Raw genomic sequence first — 14,090 nt, forward strand, 5'->3', positions numbered from 1 at the left:
AGACCACAGCTAGAATACAGCGTACAGTTCTGATCACCATATTATAGAAAAGATGTGATTGCACTAGAGAGGGTACAGAGGAGATTTACAAGATTTTACCAGGACTGGAGAATTTTAGCTATGAGGAAAGATTGGATAGGCTGGGGTTGTTTTCTTTGGAACAGAGGAGGCTGAAAGAAGACTTAATTGAGATGTATAAAATTATGACGGGCCTAGATAGAGTGGATAGGAAGCACCTATTTCCCTTAGCAGAAAGATCAATAATCAGGGGGCATAGATTTAAAGTAACTGGAAGAAGGATTAGAGAGGAGTTGAGGAGAAATGTTTTCATCCAGAGGGCACTGAGGGTCTGGAACTCACTACCTGAAAGAGTGGTGGAGGTAGAAAACCTCATCACATTTAAAAAGTACTTGAAGTGCCGTAATCTGCAAGGCTACAGACCAAGAGCTGGAAAGTGGAATTAGGCTGGATAGTTCTGTTTTGACCGGTGCAGACACGATAAGCGAATGGCCTCCTTCTGTGCCGTAAATTTCTATGATTTTAGTCTATGATAACTAGCTTCTACTGTTATATTAAAAGTTAAATAATAATATTAGTTTGAAATTATTTAAAAAGACAAAAAAAATGTTTTCTTACACTAAGTAAGCAAAGAGAACCTTAGGGACCCAAACTCAGTATGCAGCATATATTGGTGATGATGATTGATATCTATGTGGCTAAGGACAGTTGTCAGTCTTGGAAAGGTTCAGATGGAAATCAGTTCCATCAAAATGGACTGCCTGTTTGATTCTGGAAATTTTGATGAAGATCAGTAGAAAATAAATAAAAGCAGACATGAGACAATACAACTCTTCCAATAAAGCTGAATGTTTATTTTAGAATTTAAAAACATAGCATTTGACTGTTCTCAGAGTTAGACTTGTCTTAAATTTGACCATAATATATTGTACTTTATGCATTTTGTTGGTTTGAATAAAGTTGTTCTTTTAAATGCCTTAAATAGATTGCAGTAGTTGGCAGAGAATGTACAATTCCCTCGCCTTGCGCATCCCATTGCTGCTTTTAAATTCATTGCCAATTACACCCAATCTCCAGTATATACCAAAATCTTTACCTGCTCCTGCAAGCACCTGTTAATATGTATTTTATTTCAGTTTCAATAATCTGTTGAGCTGAGTAGAATGCTGTTTCGATGTTCCTTACAGTTTCTCTTTATGTATACTTACTTGCTGCTTGAGCTGCAACCATTGAGTTAGAGACCACAATAAAGTATGGAACTAATGAATCTCCCATGGCCTTTCTCATCGTAAGTTAGTGGATGCCCTGTTTTATAAGGATAGAAACATTAGGGTAAACATTCTGCTTCTGTGCTTCCAGCGCACACTAGAAGCAACTATCACAAAATTGCAAACTGCCAACCTGTGGTTTCCCATCCCTTAATTGAACATGCGAAACTTCACAATATGCCCTCCTGATGTTTACCCAGAGCACAGTAGATTTTTTACCCTTTAATTCTATGTAAAATAGAATGCAGATGTGTGTCTCCTTAAGGCCAGATAGTGCGCTTGCTGTAGATTCTCGAAATAAATGCAGGAATCAGTTAGAAGTCAGAGCGGAAGCCTTGTGTTGTTTGATAGATAGATCGATTAAGTTGGGAGATATTGGGGATCGTGCTCTTGGTAAACTAAGAGTGAACTAAAACATACAGCACTTAGGATTTCTTTTCATCTTTAAGAGGGCTGAGTGCAAGAGGTGGAATTTGTAAATTATCTGAATTATAGGAATAATTTCCTACATTTACACATAGCTTAAGAGTTGTTCAATTATTTTAGTTTGTCTTAACTTACTTATCTGTAGTCTGCACCAGCTGTTGGGAAAGTGGAAGTCGAGGCAGGCAACAACCAGACCGGGAATCAATCATAAGAAAAAATTCATCCAATCAATCAGATATAGTAGAATACATTTTTTTGGTAAATTTTCCCTGGTTAGAGTAGATTTTCCTAGTATTATCTGTGCTTAGGAAGTGTTAAGGAGAAGTATTACAAGAACTGAGTGAGGGCATGTATTTTAAGCAAGACTTTTAATATATAGTAAAATTCTAAACTCTGTGCAAAGTTCTTGCAAAATAGCAGGTGACTGTTTCAAAAACCATATGCAAGCAGGTCTTGTGCCAATCTATAATTGTGTCTGGATGGCAGATAGTACCATATAATTTGCCTCAATAAATTCCTTCAGATGACTTCACAAGCCTATGAGATCATACTGACAATCACTACTTGTTTATTCTAAGATTTGAAAACATAATATTCTCAAACTTACATGTTTGTACATCCTAAATTTTAACTCCAATATTCTATTTTATAGATCAAAAAGCTACCTACGCTGCTGAGTCTGAGGGAGAAGGGCTCATCTGTGGAGAGCAACAGGCAGAAAGGCTTGATGTTTTAGCTTGGAGATCAAACAGTATTTATGAAGAACTTTCCCTTGAGAGATTAAATGAATGCAATATAAAGTCCACAACAGTGCAGTAGTGAGAAATTATATTGTCTCAGAAGATCAAAATGTAGAATCAGTTTGGGTGGAGGTAAGAAATAATATGAGGAAGAAGTCACTGGTGGGCGTAGTCTTTAGGCCCCCTAACACTCTTGGACAGAGTATAAATCAAGAAATAATGGCGGCTTGTAAGAAACGTAAGACAATAATCATAGATGATTTTAATCTTCATCTTGATTCGACAAATAATATTGGCCAAGGTAGCTTTAAGAGTGCATAGAGTGTATCTGGGATGGTTTCCTTGAACAGTACATTGTAGAACCAACCAGGGAGCAGGCGATCTTAGATCTGGTACTGTGTAATGAGACAAGATTAATAAATGATCTCATAGTAAAGGATCCTCGAGGAAAGAGTGATCATAGCATGTTAGAATTTCAAATTCAGTTAGAGGGTGAGAAAGTTGAGTCGCAAACCAGTGTCCTGATCTTAAATAAAGCCGATTACAAAGGTATGAAGGCAGAGTTGGCTAAAGTGGACTGGGAAAATAGATTAAAGTGTAAGACGGTTGATAAGCAGTGGCAGACATTTAAGGAGATATTTCATGACTCTCAACAAAAATATATTCCAGCGAGAAGAAAAGACTCTAAGAGAAGGGAGAACTATCCGTGGCTAACTAAGGAAGTAAAGGATGGTATCAAATTGAAAACAAAGGCATACAATGTTGTCAAGATTAGTGGGAGACCAGAGGATTGGGAATTTTTTGAAAAACCAGCAAAGGATGACTAAAAAAATAATAGAGAGGGAAGATGGATTATGAGAGTAAAATAGCAAGAAATATGAAAACAGATAGCAAGAGCTTCTACAGGTATATAAAAAGGAAGAGAGTAGCTAAATTAAACATTGTCCCTTAGAAAATGAGACTGGGAATTAATAATGGGGAACAGGGAAATGGCAGAGACTTTGAACAAATATTTTGTATCAGTCTTCATGGCAGAAGATACTAAAAACATCCCAATAATAGATAAGCAAGGGGCTATAAGGACTATAAAACAATCACTATCACTAAAGAAAAATTACTCGATAAAATAATGGGACTAAAGGTCAACAAGTCCCCTTGACCTGATGGCCTGCATCCTAGGGTCTGAAAAGAAGTGGCTGCAGAGATAGTGGATGCATTGGTTGTAATCTACCAAAATTTCCTGGATTCTAGAGAGGTCCCAGCGGATTGGAAAACCACAAATGTAATGCCTCTATTGAAAAAAGGGAGACAGAAAGCAAGAAACTATAGACCAGTTAGCCTAACATCTGTCATTGAGAAAATGCTGGAGTCCATTACTAAGGAAGCAGAAGCAGGACATTTGGAAAAGCATAATACAGTTAAACAGAGTCAGCATGGTTTTATGAAAGGAAAATCATGTTTCACAAATTAGCTGGAGTTCCTTGAGGATGTAACGAGCAGGTTGGATAAAGGGGAACCAGTGGATGTGGTGTATTTGGATTTCCAGAAGGCATTCGATAAGGTGCCACATAAAAGGTTACTGCACAAGATAAGAGCTCATAGGGTTGGGGATAATATATTAGCATGGATAAAGGATTAGCAAACTAACAGGGAACAGAGAGTCGGGATAAATGGGTAATTTTCCATTTGGCAAACAGTAGCTAGTATGGTGCCACAGGGAACAGTGTTGGAGCAGCAACGATTTACAATCTATATTAATAACTTGGAATGATGGGACCGAGTGTAATGTAGCCAAGTTTGCTGATGATACAAAGATGGGTGGGAAAGCAAGTTGAGGAGGAGGACACAAAGAATCTGCAAAGGGATATCGATAGGCTAAGTGAGCAGGCAAACATTTGGCAGATGAAGTATAATGTGGGAGAGTGTGAGGTTATCCACTTTGGCAGGAAAAATAAAAAAGCAAATTATTATTTGAATGTAGATTACAAAGTACTGCAGTACAGCGGGACCTGGAAGTCCTTGTGCATAAAACACAAAGGGCCCAAGTTTCCACATGATTTGCGCCTGATTTTTAGGAGCAACTGGTGGAGAACGGACTATCTTAGAAATCGCAATTCTCCACATTTTTTTTTCTGCAGTTCTAGTCAGGTAGAACAGTTTTACTTTGGAACAGAATTTTTTCTTCAAAAGAGGGCGTGTCCGGCCACTGACGCCTGATTTCAAAGTTTCCACAGTGAAAACGTACTCCAAACTAAGTTAGAATGGAGCAAGTGAAGATTTTTGTAGAACTGAAAAAACCTGTTCTACACATTAAAAAATCAGGCGCAGGTTACAAATTAGGCGGCCAGAACGAGGTAGGGGGGGGGGGGGAGGGGAGGGGAAGGGAAGTCATTAAATTCTACAATAAATCCTTATTTATATTTCTACAAATATTATACAAATAAATCCAACCTGAATAAACATTTATAAGCAAAGAAAAGATTAAATAAACCATCTTCCTACCTGTGTGAAAGTGCTTCAGGCATGGAGAATTCTGCAGGGCCTGTGGCGCCCGTTCTTCCCGCGGGGGGGGGGGGGGGGGGTGGGGGTGGGGAGGAGGCGCCCGTTCTTTCCCGCGGGGGGGAGGAGGCGCCCGTTCTTCCCGCGGGGGGGGGTAGGAGGCGCCCGTTCTTTCCTGCGGGGGGGGGGGAAGGAGGCGCCCGTTCTTCCTGCGGGGGGGGGGCGAGGAGGCGCCCGTTCTTCCCGCGGGGGGGGGGGAGGGGAGGAGACAGTGAGAAGGCTGCAAGTGCTGATGGCAATGTGCTTTTATTAAAAAAAAATTCAAAAATTAAACAGCTACAAAGAACTACAAAAATGGCCGAGTGCCAATGTTTCCTTCACACTGCGCGTGCGCGAACGCTCCAACGCGCACGCGCAGCGTTGCCGGCAGGAAAAAAACTAATTTAAATAGTACCCGCCCCCTCCCACTTACAAAATCGGCGCGAGTGTAGGCTCCGCCCCCCTGGGCGCCACGCCAGGCAGACAAGGAGCTGCAGAACGCTCCAGAATCGGGAGGTTTTTTTTAGGCGCCGTTTTAGGCGCGAAAAACGGGCGCCCAGCTCGGAGGGGCGCCCGTTTTTTATCGTGTGGAAACTTGGGCCCAAAAAGTTAGTATGCAGGTACAGCAAGTAATCAGGAAGGCAAATGGAATGTTGGTCTTTATTGCAAGGGAGATGGAGTATAAAAGCAGGGAAGTCCTGCTACAACTGTCCAGAGTATTGGTGAGACCACACCAAGAGTGCTGCATACTGTTTTGGTCTCCTTATTTAAGAAGGAATATACTTGCATTGGAGGCAGTTCAGGGAAGGTTCACGAGGTTGATTCCTGAGATGAAAGGGTTGACTTATGAAGAAAGGTTGAGCAGGTTGGGCCGATACTCATTGGAGTTTAGAAGAATGAGAGGTAATCTTATTGAAACATATAAAATACTGAGGAGGCTCGACAAGATAGATGCAGAGAGGATGTTTCCACTCATGGGGGAATCTAGAACTAGGGGACATAGTTTAAAAATAAGGGGTCGCCCATTTAGAACTGAGATGAGGAGAAATTTCTTCTCTCAGAGGGTCGTAAATCTGTGTAATTCTCTGCCCCAGAAAGCTGTGGAGGATGGGTCATTGGATATATTTAAGGTGGAGACAGACAGATTTTTGAGTGATAAGGTAGTGAAAGGTTATGGGGAGCGGGCAGGAAAGTGGAACTGAGCCCAAGATTAGATCAGCCATGATCTCATTAAATAGTCGCACAGGCTCGAGGGGCCAAATGGCCTACTCCTGCTCCTATTTCTTATGTTTTTTATGTTCTTAATAGGATGGACTTTAAAATAAAGACAACTTTTATTTAGAAAGTAGGTTTTAACATCATAAAATATTATGGTTGCCAACTCTGGTTGTATGTATTCCTGGAGGTATCATCACATGACCTCCTGCCTACACCAGCTTTGCCCAGTCAAAGAGCCTTTTTCCCTATCTCCGATATTTAAAAAAAAGAAAAACTTGGATTGATAAAGAGCCTTTCAAGACCACCAGATGTCTCAAAGCGTTTTACAGCCAATGAAGTACATTTGGAGTGTAGTCACTGTTGCAATGTGGGAAACATGGCAGCCAATTTGCACACAGCAAGCCCCCACAAACAGCAAGGTGATAATGACCAGATAATCTGTTTTTTGGTATGTTGATTGAGGGATAAATATTGAATGGATACCAGGGATAACTCCCCTGCTCTTCTTCAAAAAAGTGCTGTGGGATCTTTCACGTCCACCTGAGAGGGCAGACGGGGCTTCAGTTTAATGTCTCATCCAAAAGACGGAAAGGGGATGGAACATGTCCAGGGAATTATAGACCAGTTAGCTTCACATTGGTAGTAGGAAAAATAATGGAATCCCTACTAAAGGAAAAAATAGAACATCAAGAAAGCAACATTATAATATTAAATAGTCAGCAAGGACTTCAAAAGGGAAAGTCTTGGTTGACCAACCTCATTGAGGTCTCGGCACCGCCACTCGCACTCCCTCACATTCACACCGCCGCTTGTGCTCCCTCACATTCACACCGCCACTTGTGCTCCCTCACATTCACACCGCCACTCGCACCGCCGCTTGTGCTCCGTCACATTCACACCGCCGCTTGTGCTCCGTCACATTCACACCGCCGCTTGTGCTCCGTCACATTCACACCACCGCTTGTGCTCCGTCACATTCATACTGCCGCTTGTGCTCCCTCACATTCACACCGCCGCTTGTGCTCCGTCACATTCACACCGCCGCTTGTGCTCCCTCACATTCACACCGCCGCTTGTGCTCCCTCACATTCACACCGCCACTTGTGCTCCCTCACATTCACACCGCCACTCGCACTCCCTTATATTCACACCGCCGCTCAAGCTCCCTCACATTCACACCGCCGCTTGTGCTCCGTCACATTCACACCGCCGCTTGTGCTCCGTCACATTCACACCACCGCTTGTGCTCCGTCACATTCACACCGCCGCTTGTGCTCCCTCACATTCACACCGCCGCTTGTGCTCCGTCACATTCACACCGCCGCTTGTGCTCCGTCACATTCACACCGCCGCTTGTGCTCCGTCACATTCACACCGCCGCTTGTGCTCCGTCACATTCACACCGCCGCTTGTGCTCCATCACATTCACACCGCCGCTTGTGCTCCGTCACATTCACACCGCCGCTTGTGCTCCGTCACATTCACACCGCCGCTTGTGCTCCGTCACATTCACACCGCCGCTTGTGCTCCGTCACATTCACACCGCCGCTTGTGCTCCCTCACATTCACACCGCCGCTTGTGCTCCGTCACATTCACACCGCCGCTTGTGCTCCGTCACATTCACACCACCGCTTGTGCTCCGTCACATTCACACCGCCGCTTGTGCTCCCTCACATTCACACCGCCGCTTGTGCTCCCTCACATTCACACCGCCGCTTGTGCTCCCTCACATTCACATGCCGCGCTAATAAACAAATGTTCAAAGAAAATTTAAAAATACACACAATTTTTAATGCCCAGTATTTTTCTCCCGGGTTACTTGCAGCAATACCCAGTAGATTAATCTTTAATGCCTGGAGACTCCAGGGCAATCCTGGAGGGTTGGCAACTCTAAGTCCAAAGGCACTTCAGAGGCAAAAATGGTTTTCAAACAGTTAAAAAGGGGACCAAATGTATGAACAGGTAAGTTTTGAGAAGACTTCTGAAGGTGGAGAGTGACATAGCATATGTGAGTGCACAGCTAAGATAGCTGAAAGCTCTGTAACTGAAAATGGAATGGAGGGAAGAATGCAAAGAAGGACAGATTCAGGAGAGTAGAGGAACTGAGGGGAAGAGATACAAAGATGTGTATTTATGTAGCACCTTTCATGACCTTGGGACTTCCCATAGCAATTTACAGCCAATGAAGTCGTTTTGAAGTGTAGTCATTGTTGTAATGTAGGAAACGAGGCAGCCAACTTGCGCACAGCAATGGTCCCACAAACAGCAGTCAGTTTTAGTGATGTTGGTCGAGGGATAAATACTGGCCAGAAAACTGGGGGAAACTCCCCTACTCGCCTTCAAGATAGTATCATGGGATTTTTTACATTTCATCTGAAAGACAGCACCTCTGTCAATGCAGCACTCCCTCAGTACTACACTGGAGTGTCAGTCGTTGGAGTGGGATTTAAACCCACAACCTTCTGACTCAAGAAGCAAGAGTGCAATCACTGAGCCACAGCTCACCTTACATAGGTTGATGATCAAACGCTCTTTTCTAATTCCTGTTTTCTTATGTTCATTCACATTTCTGCATTTCACCCAGCTGATGTGAATTATACCTGTAAAAAGTGAGTCACTGTGAAAGATATGTAACACAGCATGTTTAGGTTGGATCTTGAATACGCCCTTTAGGCTTCAGTGGATCAATAGGTAATTTTCAAAGATTTATCACAGATTTCATACTGTTTGAACACTGAGATGTTTTATTAATTGATCTTAAAGTTAATCATTTTTATTTTAAATGTAACAAAGGAAGCCAGTGGCACTCTCATTTTAATGAAACGGCAGGGAAATCTAGGCTGTGAAGGCAAGGCTGCCCACAAATGTAGGTAACGTGCAATTTATAAAGATTGTATCTGGTCGGCATGAAGTTTTATCTGATCGACAGTGCCCTAATATTTTCCGACCTTTCACCAGCAAGTGATGAAGATGCAACCGAGCGTTTCATCACAATGTTATCAGTAACAACAATGCTGATGAGTCACCCGTTGGTTACTCAGTGGCGGAAACCAGAAATCAACTCCGACCTCCTCCGTCCCGTACAGTCATCGATTTATTTATTTTCTGCGCCCGTTGCAGGCGGTCAGACCATTGCTGCCTTTCTGTCTGCAGCGCTGGAGGAGGACGAGGAGCAGGAGGCTATCGGCAATTGCAGCGTCCGAACGCCCGACTGTCACAATTCCAGCCGAACGCTGCCAACAATGACCGCACGAGCGCAACAAACACACAGCGTTCCATCCGCCAACCCAGCCCACCAATCAGCCCCACGCCCAACTCCCCCGCCTCACGCTATTGGCTGAAGTGACCTTCAGCGACTTCCGAGTGGCGGCGGCGGCTTGTCGATCAAGCAGGCGGTGCCCGGGGAGTGGGTTGCGATGATTCAGTGCAATGGAGGTGGCGTCACGTTTTGCTTCGTGCGCAGGTGAGTCAGCGTCAGCAGCAGCAGCGCAGGGCTGCTGAAAGTGCTGACGCGCGATCACCACACACACTCACAAACAGACCCCGAGCAACTCGACACAGCGCACAAATAACAAGAGGCACATACACACACACACACACACCAGTAGCAACCGGCAGACCGCGCTTTATTAGGGCTTTGTGTAATTACTTTAAAACCACAAGATTAGTAAACAATACGACACCAGACTACTGCACAAAAGGCGATTATCGGCACCTATTTTATGACATGCATTTACTATTTTATGCTGGGCACTTCACGTGTCCGTTCGGGTTCTCTCACTTTGAAGATTGTCGCTTTTATATTTACATATTCCAGCCCCAGACGATTGGAAACGAGAAGGGATCTTTCAGGGTATTGTTCACTTTGCCATAAAATACATCTGAATCAGTGAATTGTATTAAAATGGTAGGCCTATATTCCATAAATCCTCTTGGATTTCGTGTTAAAATATATAACTTTTCATACGTCTCTACCAGATATTTAATTTGTGATTATTTGAAATAATAAAATAGAAAATATAATCAAACATTCGAGGTCCAGAAGATACCCGGTTTCCCAGCACCATTATTTTAATGCACCTGCAGGTACAATTTTTTAATGTTTTGCAGTTGTAATACTTATTGGAGTGGAGTGGGTAAGTGGAGAATAGCATTGCTTGGCAGTGCTGAGCATAGGCAGCAGTATAATAAAGATTAAAACAAGAAAAACGTTGAATGTTCACATTTTGAAATAAAAGCAGAATATGCTATAAATACAAGCAGGTCAGTATCTGAAAGCGAAAGACAGGTTTAGGTTACGGGTGGGCCCGATTATCAGAAACGTTATCCAGAAGAATCTTACCAATATTTCTTTTTTAGACACATTGACCTGCAGGTATGATGTGCTACCCCGACTGCTACTAATTTTCTTCATTGGTGAAGAACTTAAGCTACATGTGCTGCATAGTGTTGTCCGATATTTTTAAAAATAGCTGGTACCTTGAAAACTTATGCACAATATCTGCTTTATATTAAATATCCACTCATGGCCATTAGACGGAACTAAGCCTTAGGGTTTTGTAATGTAAACGTGTAAATTAAAATGCAGCCTACTATAAGCCTTCCAGCTACTATTTTTGTGCAAGAATCAATTAGTCTCAAAATGTAGAAGGAGTTAATGCAGTTATTAAGATAATATTTGACACCAATATGTTTTATGAGATGCTTTATGATTTAAAATAAACGAGGTTTGGAGAGCATTCTTAGTTGATCCAACATATTAATGAACAGCATCTTCTAATCCAGTTGCTTCATTCTGAATCTCTACGCCAAATTTCGGAAAGGTTAGGAGCAGGTTGCTGATTTTCTTAAGCTTTAGATCACATGACCAAGGAAACCCATTCATTTACACTACCTCATCCTTTGTGTCTTATGGGGGTATGAATTTACTTCTTTTGACAATCATGACTAAGAATTCTGACATAGGATGCGAAACCCATAATCTGGGTATTTGAATTGCGTTGACCCGGTAAGTACTGGAGTTTATGTTTGCATTTATTACCCAAGCATCTGGATTGTTTGGTATGTTGCCTCGGTCTTCTATATTTTAAAACAGTATCAAAATCGTACTTGCTAGTTATCTTGGATAGAGGGTAGTTTCTGAGAACATGGCCGTATTGGATCTATTCTACAACACTGGACCTCAGCCAATACCATGGAGGAAGCCAAAAGCTTGGACTGTAAACAATCCTACAGACTCTAAACCTCCAAAGTCATACTTACTCTTCCACCACCTCCTAATTACACGAAGGACACAGAAAACGCCCTTCCTTGCAGAGAAACATTTCTTTTAAATCATACAGTTTCAAAATTGTATTTAAATGTAAACTAGTGTCATCTCAAATCTAATTTGGTAGCGGCAAGATGACAGGCACCAGGTCATTTACACATCGCTGTTCTTATCAATGTAGCTCTAGTTCCACAAGGGCGCATAAACAAGAATACGGGGAAAGACGAGTTCCTTTGTCAGAATAGCGTATTTCATTCAACATCGGCTATACTGAGTGCATGGAATATAGTCGTAAAATCCATACATTAGAAGCGCAACACATTATGCTGTTCAAAAGAACGATGGCAGGATATTCTTGAAAAAATACCGACTCCATAAGCCAATATGCATCTTTTAACCAGTGTTCTGGCTTTATGCTTAGATTTCGTCACCGTTAAAGATCGCATGCAGGAAACAATATCCACGATATTTGCTCAAGCTGCGGATCTTATTAGCGAAATAAGCTTCAGCACCTGCACCATTTGGAGGAACCCCGGCATTTTTCAAGATAGTCCAAGTTGCAACTTCATAATAGAAAGTATGCAAGCTGCCAGCCAGAGCGCTCCGAAATTAACTCGGTCGCGCACTCAGCAATACATTTTTCATTGACAAAATTGGACACCACGTAGTCTTTTGAGCTATAATTTTCCAGACATGGTCAATCTTCGAATTATATAAACTGAATTGATTTGGCATTATCGGACCTTACTCAACGCCACTGTTTAGAAGGGTGCAAATAAAATCAGTTCATTGCAGCAAACTATTCCTTTTCATGTAAACAAGATCATTATTGCGTTGAGACTTCCTGAGATATTTGCTGTTTATGTATACAAATAATGTTTCCTACATTGTCACAAGTACTGCATTTTAGGCACGTTTGTTGCACAATGCAAGCACCCACAGTTAAGAACATAAAATATATTATTTCGCAACTGCACAAAGAAACTGCGAACACTTGTCTAGTTGTTGTCATTTCCAAACACATTATTCATAAACGTGCAAAATCCTTGCACATTCACAACACGATGTTTTGAGATGTGACTTTGCAACAAACAATTAGCTGTTAAACAAGCCATTAAAACGCAAAACATAAGCAGATCCGCGCAGAATGCCATTGTGTCAGGCAGAATCTGGAGCGGGATGCCAAAGGTAGGAGGCGGCACGCTACACTGTCTTTTGCTGCTGGTTTTTAGAGCTCGGTCAAGGCCTCGGCTCGGACTGAGCTCTAATTCTGCTCAGCATGTCCGCATTGTGACAGCTCGAATCAAAAATCAGCAACCATGCTTGTCAGTCCGGCCGCTTTGCCTCCTCTCTTTCTGCAGCAAATCACATCGGAACAGCCACTTGTATCATGAACACTCCCCCCACCACCATCACCAACACCCCGCCGCCTTCAAAACAAAAAATAAACAGATTGCATTCTCCTTACCCTGGTAACTTTCGAGTATGTTCAAGCCAGCTCCAAGTTCAAAACCAATACCTCATGATTCCGTGTGCCAAGAGTTTTCCAAAACCAGCCTGGCCACCGGCGGAGAGAGCGGAGTTGAGCTGAATCGGCGTGGCTGCTGGGTTGTTTTGAGTGTGTGTGTGGGGGGGAAGCAGCGTGTTTGAGTTATGTTTTCCAATGCGCTAGTTGCCTCTCTCTCTCTCCACAACGTGGAGGCGAAGAGCTTGCAATCTGGTACTGTACACACACAGAGCACGGAGCGAGCCCCCCTCCCTGCGCCGTGCAACGCCGCCGCCTCCTCCTCCTCCTCCTCCTCACTCACTCACTCACTCTCACTTGGTTTCATTTTTTGTTGACATTCAGCTGCTGCTGACGTTCCGGCTGACGCACGCGCGCCACTGCTGCAGACCCCGGGAACGCTCCAGGGGAATGTAAAATGTAGAGGCTCCGCGAGCGCGCGCCCCCTCCCCCTGTTCAACGTGCGCGCGCCCGTCCGAATGCCAAGGCTGGGAGAGGGAGGTAGTGCGCATGCGCGCATTCCGCTCCGCTTCAGTGGGATTCCATCACTCGCACTCCCCGGCGCATGTGCACCACCTTTCACAGACACACACCGCGCGCGCTTTGTCCGGCTCGCAAGGCCGGCTGGTGTGTCTTTGATTGATTGATTGACAACCTCCCCATTCCATGCTTGCTGCTCAAGCGCGATGCAAAAGCTGTTGAGAGACTCCTGCAGTATGCATCGTGCGAATTTGTTTTCGCAAGTACTGCAGTTCTCTTGAAATGCTTATTTACATTATTACATCGGTTATATAAATAAATAGTTTCACCCTGTTTGCCAGCAAGTTTTTGCAATACATGAAGTTTGGCATTGTTAATCCAACACTTCCGTTATTAGTTGGAAACGGCATGTTTTCATGCGTTCTTCATATTGCAACCTTAAGGACACACTTCAAAAACACTCTGGACGTTTCACAATCACATTACTCGCAGTGATACCACACGCAGCAAATACTAAAGGATGGGTTGAGATAGCGGGTTATTGGGCACTGTCAGATATTACACAGAATCATGCACACTGTATCAATGGAATTCGGTATCATTTTTGACTGATTCGTTGCCGAAGGGC

At 43.2% G+C, this 14,090-nt stretch overlaps 1 protein-coding gene across 7 annotated transcripts in view; it reads right to left on the minus strand.

The window, feature by feature from the left end:
* bach2b (BTB and CNC homology 1, basic leucine zipper transcription factor 2b) overlaps positions 1-13,380 on the minus strand; it is a 388,463-nt gene extending 375,083 nt beyond the window's left edge. For 4 of the 7 annotated variants that reach the window (XM_070885377.1, XM_070885375.1, XM_070885371.1 and 1 more), the window contains exon 1: positions 12,947-13,287. The gene's annotated coding sequence lies outside the window, so the exon portion shown is untranslated. The other 3 variants (XM_070885374.1, XM_070885370.1, XM_070885376.1) reach the window with 3 other exon arrangements.
* Positions 13,381-14,090: the final 710 nt, after the last annotated feature.

Source organism: Pristiophorus japonicus, chromosome 7 (assembly GCF_044704955.1).
Source record: "Pristiophorus japonicus isolate sPriJap1 chromosome 7, sPriJap1.hap1, whole genome shotgun sequence".
Classification (NCBI taxonomy): Eukaryota; Metazoa; Chordata; class Chondrichthyes; family Pristiophoridae; genus Pristiophorus; species Pristiophorus japonicus.